This window comes from Crinia signifera, chromosome 1 (genome assembly GCF_055691185.1).
Source record: "Crinia signifera chromosome 1, ASM5569118v1, whole genome shotgun sequence".
In the NCBI taxonomy this organism is placed as follows: Eukaryota; Metazoa; Chordata; class Amphibia; order Anura; family Myobatrachidae; genus Crinia; species Crinia signifera.
Window position 1 is genome coordinate 369,809,817 of NC_139217.1, and position 15,499 is coordinate 369,825,315.

Below are 15,499 nucleotides of genomic sequence, written 5' to 3' on the forward strand. Positions count from 1 at the left end.
GATGGCGTGGATAGTGGGGGGGGGGGGTTGGGGGCCTAAGTAAATTACATTATATGTCATTAAATGGTATAGCATATTAAATGAAATTAATATATGTGCAATCATAACCGATATCTCATCGCATGCCATACAATAATGGCATGCGATGCGATTTCACTACCCTGAATAGCCCACTACACAAATGCCCAAGTGGACACCGTGATAATACACAAGTACCAAAAAATGCTATTAGAAATTGAACTTACATTTCTTTTGCAAGTACCCAAGATGATCCCAGGGCACATTACAGCTTGCTTCTAGAAAAAAAAGATACAGTTTTCTGTGCATACTATTTAAAAATACATCTATCCTACAATGATAGTTTCTTTGCAATATTGTTTTATTGTATTGGTTTACGTATTCTGCTTGTTAGCAATAAAAAGAAATCTAGCATCTTGTATTGAACTAATTGCAGTATGCTTTCTGAGGGTGTGTAAACACGGGGCGATATATATCGCCCGGCAATATATTGGCGGGCAATATATCAGCGAGCAAAATATCGCTCAATGCCCCCTTTTCATTGGTTCCACAGAGGTTATCAGCTGGTCGCAGCGACCAGCGATTAGAACAGGGCTGAAAACGGGAGCGCGCACCCAGCGATTTATTGCCGTGGCACACTCCCATCACTGGCAATATGGTTGCCAGCGACCATATTCCCAACGATATCAGCCCCTATCGCTGCCATGTGTAAACGGTTTAAGATTTGAAGATAACTTGTACAACTATCAAAGTTAGAATTCCCTGCTAATCCATATAATTTTATGAAATGACTGGTACATGTATTAGCTAATTTGGAAATTGATGGTAACCTTGAAAAAGTAACAAAATGTGCCATTTTACTGAAATTGGCCACTGTAAATTGGCTTGCCTCTAGAAAAAAAAGGATACAGTTTTCTGTGCATACTACACTGCTCAGAAAAATAAAGGGAACACTTAAACAACACAATGTAACTCCAAGTCAATCACACTTTTGTGAAATCAAACAGTCCACTTAGGAAGCAACACTGATTGACAATCAACTTTGCATGCTGTTGTGCAAATGGAATAGGCAACAGGTGGAAATTATAGGCAATTAGCAATGATTTCAACTGTTTATATTACCCATGCAAATCAATAGAACTCTTACTATATACATAGTGGACCCACTCTCCTGCACTGATGTGGCAGCAAAGTAAAACAGCTGATCCTCGTTAGTATAGTGGTGAGTATCCCCGCCTGTCACGCGGAAGACCGGGGTTCAATTCCCCGACGGGGAGGCAAGAAATTTTATTTCTCAAATATTACAGTAGTTTAACACAATGAAAAATAAAAGAATCAAAATGTTATAACATACATAAAAATGAACACAAAACTTATTTACATAAAGTTGTGTATTTAGAAAATAAACAATACCCAAATCCATACACATAGAATAGCATATAAAGAACACAACACGTACCAACAATAGTAATATACTTTTATAGGTATTTACGTTATTTCTCCAATATTCCAATGTTGTTGCATTGTAAAAATGGGATAAAAAATTTATGATATTGATAATAATCCCAAAAAATGGGTACTTGTGTATTATCACGGCGCCCGATTTTACTATGTACTCAAACGTAGTGAAATCGCATTGCATGCCATTATTGTATGGCATGCGATGCAATGCAATTTTAACTGTTATAATGGCATTTAATGTAGTATACCATTAAATGACATGTGTCATTTATTAATATTCCCCCTAATATCGACGTCATTCCGAAGCGTGGTGAGCGCGGCGAGCCCCGCAAGGGGCGGCGGGACGCGTGGAGTTGAGTTTATATAGCCTGAAGTGTGGCAAGCTCAGCGAGCCCCGTGAGGGGACGCGTATGATATTACATGTAATACGTGTCCCCTCACCACACTTCGGGCAACGCAACGCTTTGGGATGGCGTGGATAGTGGGGGGGTTGGGGGCCTAAATAAATGACATTATATGTCATTAAATGGTATAGCATATTAAATTAAATTAATATATGTGCAACCATAACCAATATCTCATTGCATGCCATACAATAATGGCATGCGATGCGATTTCACTACCCTGAATAGCCCACTACACAAATGCCCCCATGATAATACACAAGTACCAAAAAATGCTATTAGAAATTGAACTTACATTTCTTTGGCAAGTACCCAAGATGATCCCAGGGCACATTACAGCTTGCTTCTAGAAAAAAAAAGATACAGTTTTCTGTGCATACTATTTAAAAATAGGAATAGGCAACAGGTGGAAATTATAGGCAATTAGCAATGATTTCAACTGTTTATATTACCCATGCAAATCAATAGAACTCTTACTATATACATAGTGGACCCACTCTCCTGCACTGATGTGGCAGCAAAGTAAAACAGCTGATCCTCGTTAGTATAGTGGTGAGTATCCCCGCCTGTCACGCGGAAGACCGGGGTTCAATTCCCCGACGGGGAGGCAAGAAATTTTATTTCTCAAATATTACAGTAGTTTAACACAATGAAAAATAAAAGAATCAAAATGTTATAACATACATAAAAATGAACACAAAACTTATTTACATAAAGTTGTGTATTTAGAAAATAAACAATACCCAAATCCATACACATAGAATAGCATATAAAGAACACAACACGTACCAACAATAGTAATATACTTTTATAGGTATTTACGTTATTTCTCCAATATTCCAATGTTGTTGCATTGTAAAAATGGGATAAAAAATTTATGATATTGATAATAATCCCAAAAAATGGGTACTTGTGTATTATCACGGCGCCCGATTTTACTATGTACTCAAACGTAGTGAAATCGCATTGCATGCCATTATTGTATGGCATGCGATGCAATGCAATTTTAACTGTTATAATGGCATTTAATGTAGTATACCATTAAATGACATGTGTCATTTATTAATATTCCCCCTAATATCGACGTCATTCCGAAGCGTGGTGAGCGCGGCGAGCCCCGCAAGGGGCGGCGGGACGCGTGGAGTTGAGTTTATATAGCCTGAAGTGTGGCAAGCTCAGCGAGCCCCGTGAGGGGACGCGTATGATATTACATGTAATACGTGTCCCCTCACCACACTTCGGGCAACGCAACGCTTTGGGATGGCGTGGATAGTGGGGGGGTTGGGGGCCTAAATAAATGACATTATATGTCATTAAATGGTATAGCATATTAAATTAAATTAATATATGTGCAATCATAAATGATAGTTTCTTTGCAATATTGTTTTATTGTATTGGTTTACGTATTCTGCTTGTTAGCAATAAAAAGAAATCTAGTATCTTGTATTGAACTAATTGCAGTATGCTTTCTGAGGGTGTGTACACACGGGGCGATATATATCGCCCGGCAATATATTGGCGGGCAATATATCAGCGAGCAAAATATCGCTCAATGCCCCCTTTTCATCGGTTCCACAGAGGTAATCAGCTGGTCGCAGCGACCAGCGATTAGAACAGGGCTGAAAACGGGAGCGCGCACCCAGCGATTTATTGCCGGGGCACACTCCCATCACTGGCAATATGGTTGCCAGCGACCATATTCCCAGCGATATCAGCCCCTATCGCTGCCATGTGTACACGGCTTAAAATTTGAAGATAACTTGTACAACTTTCAAAGTTAGAATTCCCTGCTAATCCATATAATTTTATGAAATGACTGGTACATGTATTAGCTAATTTGGAAATTGATGGTAACCTTGAAAAAGTAACAAAATGTGCCATTTTACTGAAATTGGCCACTGTAAATTAATGGGGCTTACACATGGGGCGATTTCAAGGCATTTTCTAAGAAATTTAACTAGATCACTTAGAAAATAACTATACATTGCTCTGTGCATAGAGGCCATAGCGATAGAGATGAGCGGCCCGTGCATCAGAGAAAATTATTGTTTAAACAATTTCTGCAAGATTTTGACGTAGTACATGATGCACAAGAATTGACATGGATTTGACATTTTGTGAACTTTAGACCAACAAATTGTTTATATTACTCATGTAAATCAATAGAACTCTTACTATATACATAGTAGGAAGCACATATTTGGAACACAACACGTACCAACAATAGTATTTAACTTTTATAGGCATTTATTTTATTTCTCCAATATTCCAATTTTGTTGCATTGTAAAAATGGAATAAAAATGTTATGATATGGATAATAATCCAAAAATGCTATCAGTAATTGAATTTACATTTCTTTGGCAAGTACCCAAGATGTTCCCAGGGCACATTGCAGCAAAGGATACAGTTTTCTGTGAATACTTCACTGCTCAGAAAAATAAAGGGAACAATTAAACAACACAATATAACTCCAAGTCAATCACACTTCTGTGAAATCAAACTGTCCACTTAGGAAGCAACACTGATTGACAATCAATTTTGCATGCTGTTGTGCAACTGGAATAGACAACAGTTGGAAATTATGACCAATTAGCAATGATTTCAATTGTTTCTATTACCCATGCAAATCAATAAAACTCTTACTATATACATAGTATATAGTATATATATTTTAAGCAGCTGATTTGGCAGCTGCTTAAAACAGCTGATCCTCGTTAGTATAGTGGTGAGTATCTCCGCCTGTCTGTGGGAGTCCAGGGTTCAATTCCCCGACAGGGAGGCAAGCAATTTTATTTCTCCAATATTACAGGAGTTTAACAAAATGAAAAACAAAATAATCAAAATGTTGTGACATACATAAAAATTAACACAAAGCTTTATTTAAATAAAGTTGTGTATTTAGAAAATAAACAACACCCAAATCCATACAGATAGAATAGCATATATAGAACACAACACGTACCAACAATAGTAATATACTTTTATAGGCATTTATGTTCTTTCTCCAATATTCCAATTTTGGTGCATTGTATAAATGGGATAAAAATGTTATGATATGGATAATAATCCAAAAAATGCTATCAGAAATTGAATTTACATTTCTTTGGCAAGTACCCAAGATATTCCCAGGGCACATTGCAGCTTGCCTCTAGAAAAAAAGGATACAGTTTTTTGGGCATATTATTTAAAAATACATTGATCCTACAATGATAGTTTCTCTGCATTATTGCATGAATAATTTGATCAACCCTGGGAAGATGGTGTCTACATTTGGTATTCAATTCAAATTCAGTAAATCCCATGTTCTGGAAGATGTCTATGTGTAGGAAAATACTAATGTCATCCACTTACAACAGAGTGGTACCCCCCAGTCTGGTACCCCCTGTGTCAACTCATACCTATGTGGGACCTCTGTGACCCAATGCATAATTGGAAACTTATTATAAGTAAACTCAGCAAAAGGCAAATATTCTGCCAAACACAATCAATTATCGGATGTATACTACTTTAAATATTGTTCTAAAATTTGGTTTACTTATTCTGCTTGTTAGCAATAAACAGAAATCTAACATATTGTATTGAACTAATTGCAGTATGATTTCTAGGATTTGAAGATAACTGTGTACAACTATCAAAGTTAGAATTCCCTGCTAATCCATATAATTTTATGAAATGACTGGTACATATATTAGCTAATTTGGAAATTGATGGTAACCTTATATAAAGTATGAAAATGTGCAGTTTTACTGAAATTAGCCACCGTAAACTAATGGGGCCTACACATGGGGCAATTTCAAGGCATTTTTTTAAGCAATTTAACTAGATCACATAGAAAATAATCCTACATTGCTCTGTGCATAGAGGCCATAGCGAAAGCGATGCGCAGCCCGTGCACCAGAGAAAATTATTGTTTAAACAATTTCTGTAAGATATTGACGTAGTGCATGATGCACAAGAATTGACATGAATGTTACATTTTTTGAACTTGAGACCAACAAAGTGATGTATCAATGATTTCAATTGTTTATATTTCCCATGCAAATCAATAGAACTCTTACTATACATAGTAGACCCACTCTCCTGAACTGATTTGGCAGCAAGGTACAACAGCTGATCCTCGTTAGTATAGTGTTGAGTATCCCCACCTGTCACGCAGGAGACCGAGGTTCAATTCCCTGATGGGGAGGCAAGAAATTTTATTTCTTAAATATTACAGTAGTTTAATATAATGAAAAACAAAATAATCAAAATGTTATGATATGCATAAAAATTAGAGATGTGCAGACTCGGATTCCGGAGATCCGAGCCCCCACGGACGTCATGATTACGAGCCCTGTTCCGAGCAGCGCTCGGAGATTCCCGCCTGACTCGGGTCCGTCCGCATGGTCAGAATGTCATCTACCGGCGCCGGATTTTGCGAGGCTTTAAAAGCGGCTGCTGCGCCCGCCATCTTTACTCCAGTCTAGTAGTGGGTTGGGAGAGGGTGGGTTGGTGCTGCTGCTGGGGCTTAAACTTGAGCTTGACCTTGAACGCAATATTTTTTAATCGCTGGGGCTGTCTCTCAGTGCTGCTGTGTAGTCTAACTGTGTACTTGTACTACTACTGTCTCCTCTGTGCGGTCTACCTCTGGTGCGCTGTGCTGTAATTAATTATTTTATTCGCTGGGGCTGTCTCCCTCAGTGCTGCTGTGTACTCTGTTCTCCTGTCTGCTTAGGAGAACAGTCTAACTGTGTACCTGTAGTACTACTGTCTCCTCTGTGCTGGGGTCTACCTCTGGTGCTGTGCCTGTAATATTATTATTATATTATATATTAATAATTAATTAATTATATATATATATAGTCCACTGGTGCTGCCTGCACTGAATCTGCCAGTATTATTTAGTTACTCAGTCCACTGTTGCCACTGGCAGTGCTATTGCCTACCTAGTGTGTGTCGGACAGAGGGTTTTTCTGGGGTGGCCGCGCTGTAGACTGAGTGCAAGTGGGTGGGCTGCGGGGTGTTGGAGGTATACTACAGGATACCTCTTGGAGGGAATTGGTCTGGATTGTACACCCTAGGGTGTCACCCTGCGCTCGCTTTCACTTGCCGCTTTGTGGGTGCAGGATCTAATTTAGATTTTTAATTTATTGATCACATACACTTAATTGAAGTTTTTATTTTTATTTATATTTTTTTATTTATATTTATTTCTATTATTTATTTCTATATATTTATTTATTGAATTCAACATTTAATTTTCAATATTTAATTTTTAATATTTAATTTCTACAATTATATTATTCATATATCGAATTCACCATTTAAAATCCATTTATAATATACCTTAGAATAATCTTAGTGCAACATAGTATAGTTTCAGAATTTATTGCCGCTTATCAAACTATACATTTATTTAAATATGTCGACACTCTTCACCTGCATATGTCAACAGGTCACGTGGGAGTTTATAGTTTATATATTTATATATATAAGAAAATTGCAAATATTGAGCCACCATTGGTCTCCAGACCACGCATATTCTAAACCAAGATGTGGGATTAGAAACAATATGAATTATCCTTAGTGAAGTAGCCCATGTGTAAACCCCCCCCCCTCTTTCCCCCCTGATCTTCATGTTATATGTTTTATGTTTTATGTTGTACGCAATAAGCCCAAAGCAAAAAGAAAAGTATAGATTATACAGCCCCAAAAACATTATTTCACCCAGCATTCATTCAAAGAGAATCGCGGGCAAGAAATTCAACACAAGATGAGCCATAATGAGGAAATTCCGTATCACCTAATGGAACACGGAAGTAACAGCCATTTGCCCCACACGTGGAACGCATAATAGAAAGACACCAGACACGAAGTTTAATGCACCGCCCGCGCACACAATATTGAACAAAGCGGAAGTGACAAAAATGGAAGGGCAGAAGTGCGGGGACAGACAGTCGGACCACACCACAAATAGTGAGGGCGGAAGTGTAGAGACGTTAAGCCGCACAGCCATACCTCTAGTAAGGGCGGAAGTGACGGAATCGGCCGTAGACAGCCGAGGCCTGCCCAAAGGGAGGAGACTTCCATAACAGCGCTATAAAAAGGCAAAGGGGAGAGAAGCCCAGAATTCACCAGCATCCTGAAGAAGCCTGTGAAAGGCGAAACTAGTTGATGTGAACTACCTGGCTCACCCAGCGCTGCACATACAGAAGCAGCACCAGCGAGAGTCTGCCGGCAGAAACTCACCCCAGCCTGACCTAAAGGTAAAAGAACTTTCCAAAGCTACACTACAACTGCGAATTACTGCAGAATCGACCCAGCTCATACTTAGAGCTTTCATATCAGCACTTGCTCACCACCTTGTACTGGTACCAGAAGGACTGTGTTAGTCTCTGTCTGTCACTCCTTCCCCCAGGGGCGGATCCAGGATAAAATGACAGGGGGGGCACCATGATAAAAGAGGGCTTAGGTGGGGGAGGGCGGTGTTAGTGGTGCCAGTGTACATGCTAAGAGAGCGGCAGAGAGAGGGTGGGAATGGGATTAAAAATAGGCCCTGGCATTTAAAGTACGCAGGCCCACCATAGCAACAAAAGTGAAGGATGTAGTTGTGCGCGCGCCGAAGTTGCACTCCAGGAAAGGGGGTGTGGCCACTCAACAGGGGGCATGTCCTTGAGTGTAGTGTACAACACCATATACAACTTCTACACATTATGCAACAAAATACTAGACCCCATTATACTTGCCCCTTACACATGATGCCAAATGGAATGAGCCAAAATTCACATAATGCCACATGGATTAAGCCAAAATTCACATAATGCCACATGGATTGTGTCAAAATTCACATAATGCCACATGGATTGAGCCAAAATTTACATAATAACACACGGATTCAGCCAAAATTCACATAATGCCAATTGGAATGAGCCAAAATTCACATAATGCCACATGGATTGTGTCAAAATTCACATAATGCCACACGGATTGAGCCAAATTCATAAAATGCCATATGGATTGAGCCAAAATTCACATAATGCCACATGGATTGAGCCAAAATTCACATAATGCCACATGGATTGAGACAAAATTCACATAATGCCACACGGATTGAGCCAAAATTCACATAATGCCACCTGGATTGAGCCAAAATTCACATAATGCCACACGGATTGAGGCAGAATTCACATAATGCCACACAGATTAAGCCAAAATTCATAATACGCTTCATAAACAGGGACATTGGCCACCAAAGGCGCGCATTAAACATTTACACCATAATATCCATTACACGTTAAGTTACCAGCCATTATGTCCATTATGTATTATGCCAAACACCATAATGCCTATTAAAAATTATGCTACATAAGTGCTGCTTATCTACATGCTCATTGCCAAGGGTTCCATGCTCATTGCCAGAGGTTCCATACTCGTTGCCATGTGGGATTACATGCTCATTGCCAAGGGGGATACATGCTCGCGGTAAATGGGGGACAGCCGCCATGCAGAAGTGATAGCCACTGACAGTGGCAGAGCCTGGCTGTATTCAGAGCACTGCAGGTCCCGGCTAATTGAAATAATACCCCTTTCACACCAGAAAATGCATTCCCAGGTTGGCCCCTTTTACACCAGCCTAGTCCCTGCATTTTCTGGTGTGAGGGGGAGAGAAAACCACCCCTCCCTTTTAACCAGTTATCTCATTTAACCAGCTATATCTTCGGAACCAACGGACCCATTTACATGAGACAAGTATCATATTGAAGAACATTTGAGTGGGCTTTGAATGATTTTGGTCCAGTGAAACTGGAACGTTTGGTTCCAGAGTAATCTGCCCTCAAAGAACATGAACAGCCATGAAATTACATTTAAAAAATAAAACAATCGGTTTACACGCAATAACTCTGGAACCGAATGACCAATATGGACCAGCCTGGTATCATATTGAAGGCCCAGCGATTTGGAATTAAATGAGATCAATCACAAGCTTCTGTGTTGCCGTGGGGGGGACTGGCACCCGTCGGAACCGGGTGGGGGTCGGAATTGACGGGTCCCATATTATCCTATGGGGAAAAAACGTTACAGCTTTGCCAGGCGATATCTCCGGTTCCCGGGGGGCTAGAGACACGGGGCTGGGCTCGTTAGAAAGCACGTGCCCGGGTGCCCCCCCCCTGAAACCGCCACTGCCTTCCCCTACCTTTCCCTATGTGGTTTGTTGTACCGGTACTAGTTTAGTGTTTCAGATTACTTTTTTTTTTTTTCCATCAATAGATTTTTATTGACACATATTTGTATATGGGGTACAGAAATGAAAAAGGGGAGACATTAGGGGGGGGGGAGAGGGACTGCAGTCGGGGGTGGGAACAATACAAAACGGTAGCACTTTGCACACTGGGTATTGTACATTGATCATATAAAACACATTAGGTCACTACGCAGAGCGACTGTACATAGACATATAAATACAGAATCTATTATAAGTTTAATCTAGGGTAAGAAAGCATCCTTTAGACAGAGGTTTGGGATGGGGGAGGTTCTGCATCTGGTTCTGGTTCGGGGGGCTCATTCAGGCTGAAGGTAGTTATTTGTCCAGGCGTACCTGAGGGGAAGAGTCTGGTACCCTCCCTTTCAGTTGCATAAGTGTGCCAGGGAGCCCATTTAGGGTGGGGTGGGGGGGGGGGGGGGTTGGGGGAGTGGGGTTGGAAGCCGGTTTCCATGAGGAAATGGTGATTCATTTTTAGTATAACCTGAGGGAAGGGGGGGGGGAGAAGGCTGCTTCCAATGTTGAGCTAGGTTTGCTCTTGCCGCTATGAGAATATGTCCGAGGACATACGTCTTCCCAATCGGGAGATCTTGTGGGTATACATGGAATAAAGCTAATAGTGGGTCAGGGGGGAGGGTTAGTTGTATCACTTCAGAAATGAGGTCAAAGACCTCTCCCCAATATGTCCTGAGCTTGTGGCAGGACCAGAAGATATGGTAGATAGTACCTATATTCCCGCATTGTCGCCAGCACATATTGGAGCACGTTGGCCAGAAGGTGTGGAGGCGGTCTGGAGTGAGATAGAGCCGATTTATCAGTTTAATGTGCATCTCCGAGTGGTTGAGGCATCGGGACATTGTGTAAGAAGATAAGAATATCTTGCGCCATTGGGAGCCAGAGAGCTGGACGCCCAGATCCGATTCCCATTTTTTATGGGCTGAAGTTTTAGTAAACTCTGCAGGGGTTGTGAGTGTGTCGTACCAAAAAGAAATGTCCCCTTTGGAGAGTGACTGGGAGGGACGGGAAAGGATCGTCTGGTGTCGGGGGTCTAGTGTGGGGCGTTTGGAGAAATGGGAGTTCCACCAGTGTGTCACCTGGAGGTAGTGGAGGTACTCGTGAGGGGGGAGAGAGTATGTTTCCTGGATAAAGGGAAAGGGTCGGATTGAGTTAGCGTCGACTATGTCTCCTAGGGAAGTGATCCCCTTCTGCTTCCAGAGGGAGAGGTTAAGGTTAGGTATTAATCTCGCCAGGGTAGTGATGGGGAGGGAAGTGATAAGGAAGGAAGTGGCGCGAAGGGAGGACAGTAGTTGGTCCCATACGTGTAGGGTAGCGGACGTCGTTGGAAGAAGGGTAGGTAATGGGGGCCTGATGTGGTTTGGGATCTTAAGGAGATCGCTAATAGGGATATTGGGGGAGTGACATTGTTCGATATCCACCCAGGCCCTGCGGATAGGATTTTCAAAATAATGCTTAGATGGGGCGAGTAAGCAGGCTACTTGGTATTGAGCCAAGTCTGGGAGGTCGAGACCTCCATATGCTCTTGGAATTACCATTTTGGAGCGGGCCATAGCGGGGGGTTTGGATGACCAAATGTATTTTGTCAGGATAGAGGTGGCCTGTTGTAGGTACTTTTTAGGGAACACATATGGGATAGTGCGGAACAGATACATTAGTTTGGGTAGGAGCGACATTTTAAATGCCGCCATCCTACCCATCCATGAGATTTCGTACGTCGACCATGATCTGGATAGTGATGTGAGGGAAGTTAGGAGGGGGGCAAGATTAACTTCGAATACAGACGTCATGTTAGGGGGGATGTGAATGCCTAAGTATTTTATAGAGGTAGCTTGCCAATTGTAGGTGTAGGTGGCTTTCAGATGGGGGAGGTGGTCGGTGAGATTGATCGGTAGAGCATCAGTCTTGGTTGAATTAAGCTTATAGTAGGATGCGGCGCTGTAAGCAGTTAGTGTCTCGTGGATGTGCGGAAGCGTATGGGTGGGGTCTGTCACAAAAAGGAGCACGTCGTCCGCGAATAGGCTAAGTTTATGCTTGTTGGGGCCTACCTGGAGGCCTGGGATGTTAGAATTATTGCGAATAGACGTAGCTAATGGTTCAATGGAGAGGACAAATATTAGGGGTGAGAGTGGGCAGCCCTGCCTTGTGCCATTGGTGATATTAAAGGGGGAGGATAGAAAGCCATTGCTGAACACTCGGGCCGAGGGGGAGCTATATAGTGACATGATTGATGATAATATCCGGTCTCTGAAACCGAAGCGTGATAAGACTTCTCGCATGTATTGCCAATTAAGTCGATCGAATGCCTTTTCGGCATCTAATGAGACGAGAAGGAGATCTTGTTTAGCAGACAAAGAGTCTATCAAGTTAAAAACTCTCCTTGTATTGTCCGAGGCCTGACGTCCAGGGACAAACCCCGTCTGGTCCGGGTGTATCAGCAAGGGTAGATAGAGGTTGATTCGGGATGCCATTAGTTTGGCGAAGATCTTTATTTCGCTATTCAACAGGGCTATAGGGCGGTAGTTTTGGCACAGGGCAGGGTTCTTGCCGGGTTTCGGGATGGTAACAATTCTGGCCTCTAACAGTTCAGGGGGGGCGTGTCCTAGAGAGGAGAGTTCGTTGAACAGGTCAGTAAGGTAGGGTGTTAGCCAGTCGCTGAAGGTTTTATAAAAATCAGTAATGAACCCATCCGGGCCAGGGGCTTTATTTCGCGGGAGTGACTTAATAACCGACTGGACCTCCCGGCGGGACCAGGGGGCGTTTAATAGGTCTAGTTGGTCCTGGGAGAGTGAGGGAAGATGTAGGTTTTCAAGGAAGCTGTGGATAGTTAGAGGAGTGGGCTGCGGTGTGGAAGGGTCTTTAGACAGATTGTATAATTTGGAATAATATTCTGCAAACTGGTTTGCAATGTCTTTCGGGTTATGTATTTTCACATTCCTAGGGGCTATAATATATTTTATTCGATTTCTAGCTTGTTGGGCGCGCAGTTTCCGGGCGAGCATTCTGCCCGATCTGTTGCTAGCAAGGTAGAACTTATGTCTCACTCTATTTAAGGCCGCTTGGGTGCGGGCCAGGAGCAGTTTCTGTAGTTGGCTCCGTACTGAGGCCAACTCTACCTTCAGGGAGTTAGAGGGGGTTTCCCTATTTCTTGTGTTAAGTTCTGCTAGTTTAGCCTCTAGGGTTTTTTGGGTTGCAATAGCGTTCCGTTTCAGGGTTGCTCCAGCTTGGATAGCAGCCCCCCTAGTAACCGCCTTGAAGGCGCACCAGTGATTAGTCACTGATGTGTCCGAGGTTTTGTTGTCGGACATGTATAGTTCCATTGTTTTTAGAATGGTGTTTTTGGCCGTAGGGTTTGATAATAGGTGGGGGAACAGGCGCCAGGGCCTAGGGGGAATTCTGGAGGGTTGGAAGTTCCATTGCCACACAACAGGGGCATGGTCAGACCACGTGATGGGAAGGATGTCAACTCCTACAGAGTGTTGGAGGGACCACTTATCACATAGAATATAGTCAATTCTCGAGTAGGTGTTGTGGACTTGAGAGTGAAATGTGTATTCCCGTCCTGTGGGGTAAGTAGTTCTCCATGTATCATACAAATCAAACTCTGAAAGGAGGTTGCGGAAGGCTAACGATTGGTTGTCTGCGTGGGATTGGTGGCTGGAGGGGAGTTGGGACTTATCCAGTCGGGGGTCTAGTGTTAGGTTAAAATCTCCCAGTAATATCAGAGAGCCTTTTACGTTTTTTTGTATAAGGGTAAAGAGTTTACGCAGGAAGGCCACTTGGTTCGTGTTGGGGGCATAAATAGAGACTATCGTCGTGAGTCTATCTTCTAAGAGGCCAGTTATAATCAGATATCTGCCGTTTTTATCAGACGTCTGGGAGTGGCAAGTGAAGGGGGTGTGTCAGTTAAACAGAATGGCAACACCATTACGCTTGAAGGGGCCGTTGGCATAAAAAGCAGTCGGGTAGTTAGGGTCCCTAAATGTGGGAGGACGGGGCGAGGCAAAATGGGTCTCCTGAAGGGCCACGATGTCCGCTTTCTGTTTATGGAGGTATGACAGTGCCAGTCTGCGTTTGTGTGGGGAGTTCAGCCCTTTAACATTTAAGGAGATCAACTTAGGCATGACAGGATGGTAGGTAGTGCAGGGAAGTTAAAGGTACATCCACATAGGAGAGGCGTAGAGGGTGGATAGGAAAGATGAATGCAGTCCGGGAGGGTGGGGGGGTGGGGGGGAAGGTAATTGGGAAGGACAGTATGGAGGTAAGAAAAAAGAAATAGGGATAGGGAAAAACAAAAGAGTCCAATAACTAGGACTCGCATAACTACTGCAGGGGAAAGGGAAAACATTTTCATGCAGTAGTATATGGAGAGGTTGGGGGGGTGGTGGCCCGGCGTCTCTGAGCAGAGGGCGGGGGGAGATTGGCCACCCCTCCAGTAACGACAATTTTAACTAAACACAACATTAAATATAAAGTATAAATATTAACAGTCCACCTGAGTATCCCAGAGGGGGAAACAAGCTATAACATTAGTTAGTTCCTAATCAGATTGCAGGGGAAAAGGAGATAGGGGGGTCCCCAACCAGTGGGGAGCAATAAACTGTTAGGAAAAGAGAGAAAAAGAGAAACCAAAACCTTAAACAAGCTAACATTTTGCTGCTACAAACCGTAGGCAGCATAGTCCCGAGGCCCTTAGACCATCATCATTGGTAAATAATGAAAGCGGATACTTATCATTGAAGCCTCAACCCACTGTGGGGAGGTGATGGAGGTCTAGTGGCGTGGAGCATCCATCATTAGACAGGGATAGTTGTAGTCGAAAGAGGAACATCAGGTGTCAGACCAGTCCTGGCGGAGTGGTTGTGGGCGCTTCTGCCCCTGGGGGGCAGTGATGGAGATGTCCCATTCTAACAGAAGTTTTATCCCAGCGTCCAATGACGATATTGTATAGGTGGTGTCTTCATGTGTGATGATCAATTTCACCGGGAACCCCCACCGGTACCGGATCTCGTGGTTGCGTAGTGCCAGGGTAATCGGGGCAAACGACCTCCTGCTGGCCAGTGTTGCTGGGGAAAGGTCTTGAAACACTTGGAGGCCTCCGAGTGTGTCTGAGAGTTTAGCATCGCGGGCCGCCTTTAGTAGGCGCTCTTTCACTGTAAAGAAGTGGACCTGGAGCAGTGTGTCCTTGGGAAGGTCTGCTGGGATCGTTTTGGGTCGTGGGAGGCGGTGGATACGATCAATAAGGAGGTCCTTGGGGTCAGCGGAGGGGAGGAGCCGACGGAACAGTGCTGTGGCGTAGCCTTCAAGCTCAGCGTTGGTGACCGATTCTGGAATGCCTCTAATTTTAATATTGTTCCGTCT

General features: G+C 43.0%; 2 non-coding genes across 2 annotated transcripts; both read left to right on the top strand.

The window, feature by feature from the left end:
- Nucleotides 1-1,223: 1,223 nt before the first annotated feature.
- On the top strand, nt 1,224-1,295 carry TRNAD-GUC (transfer RNA aspartic acid (anticodon GUC)). Its single transcript has one exon. It is a non-coding gene; the product is annotated as a tRNA-Asp (tRNA).
- A 1,123-nt stretch (nt 1,296-2,418) lies between these two features.
- Nucleotides 2,419-2,490, top strand: TRNAD-GUC (transfer RNA aspartic acid (anticodon GUC)). Its single transcript has one exon. It is a non-coding gene; the product is annotated as a tRNA-Asp (tRNA).
- Nucleotides 2,491-15,499: the final 13,009 nt, after the last annotated feature.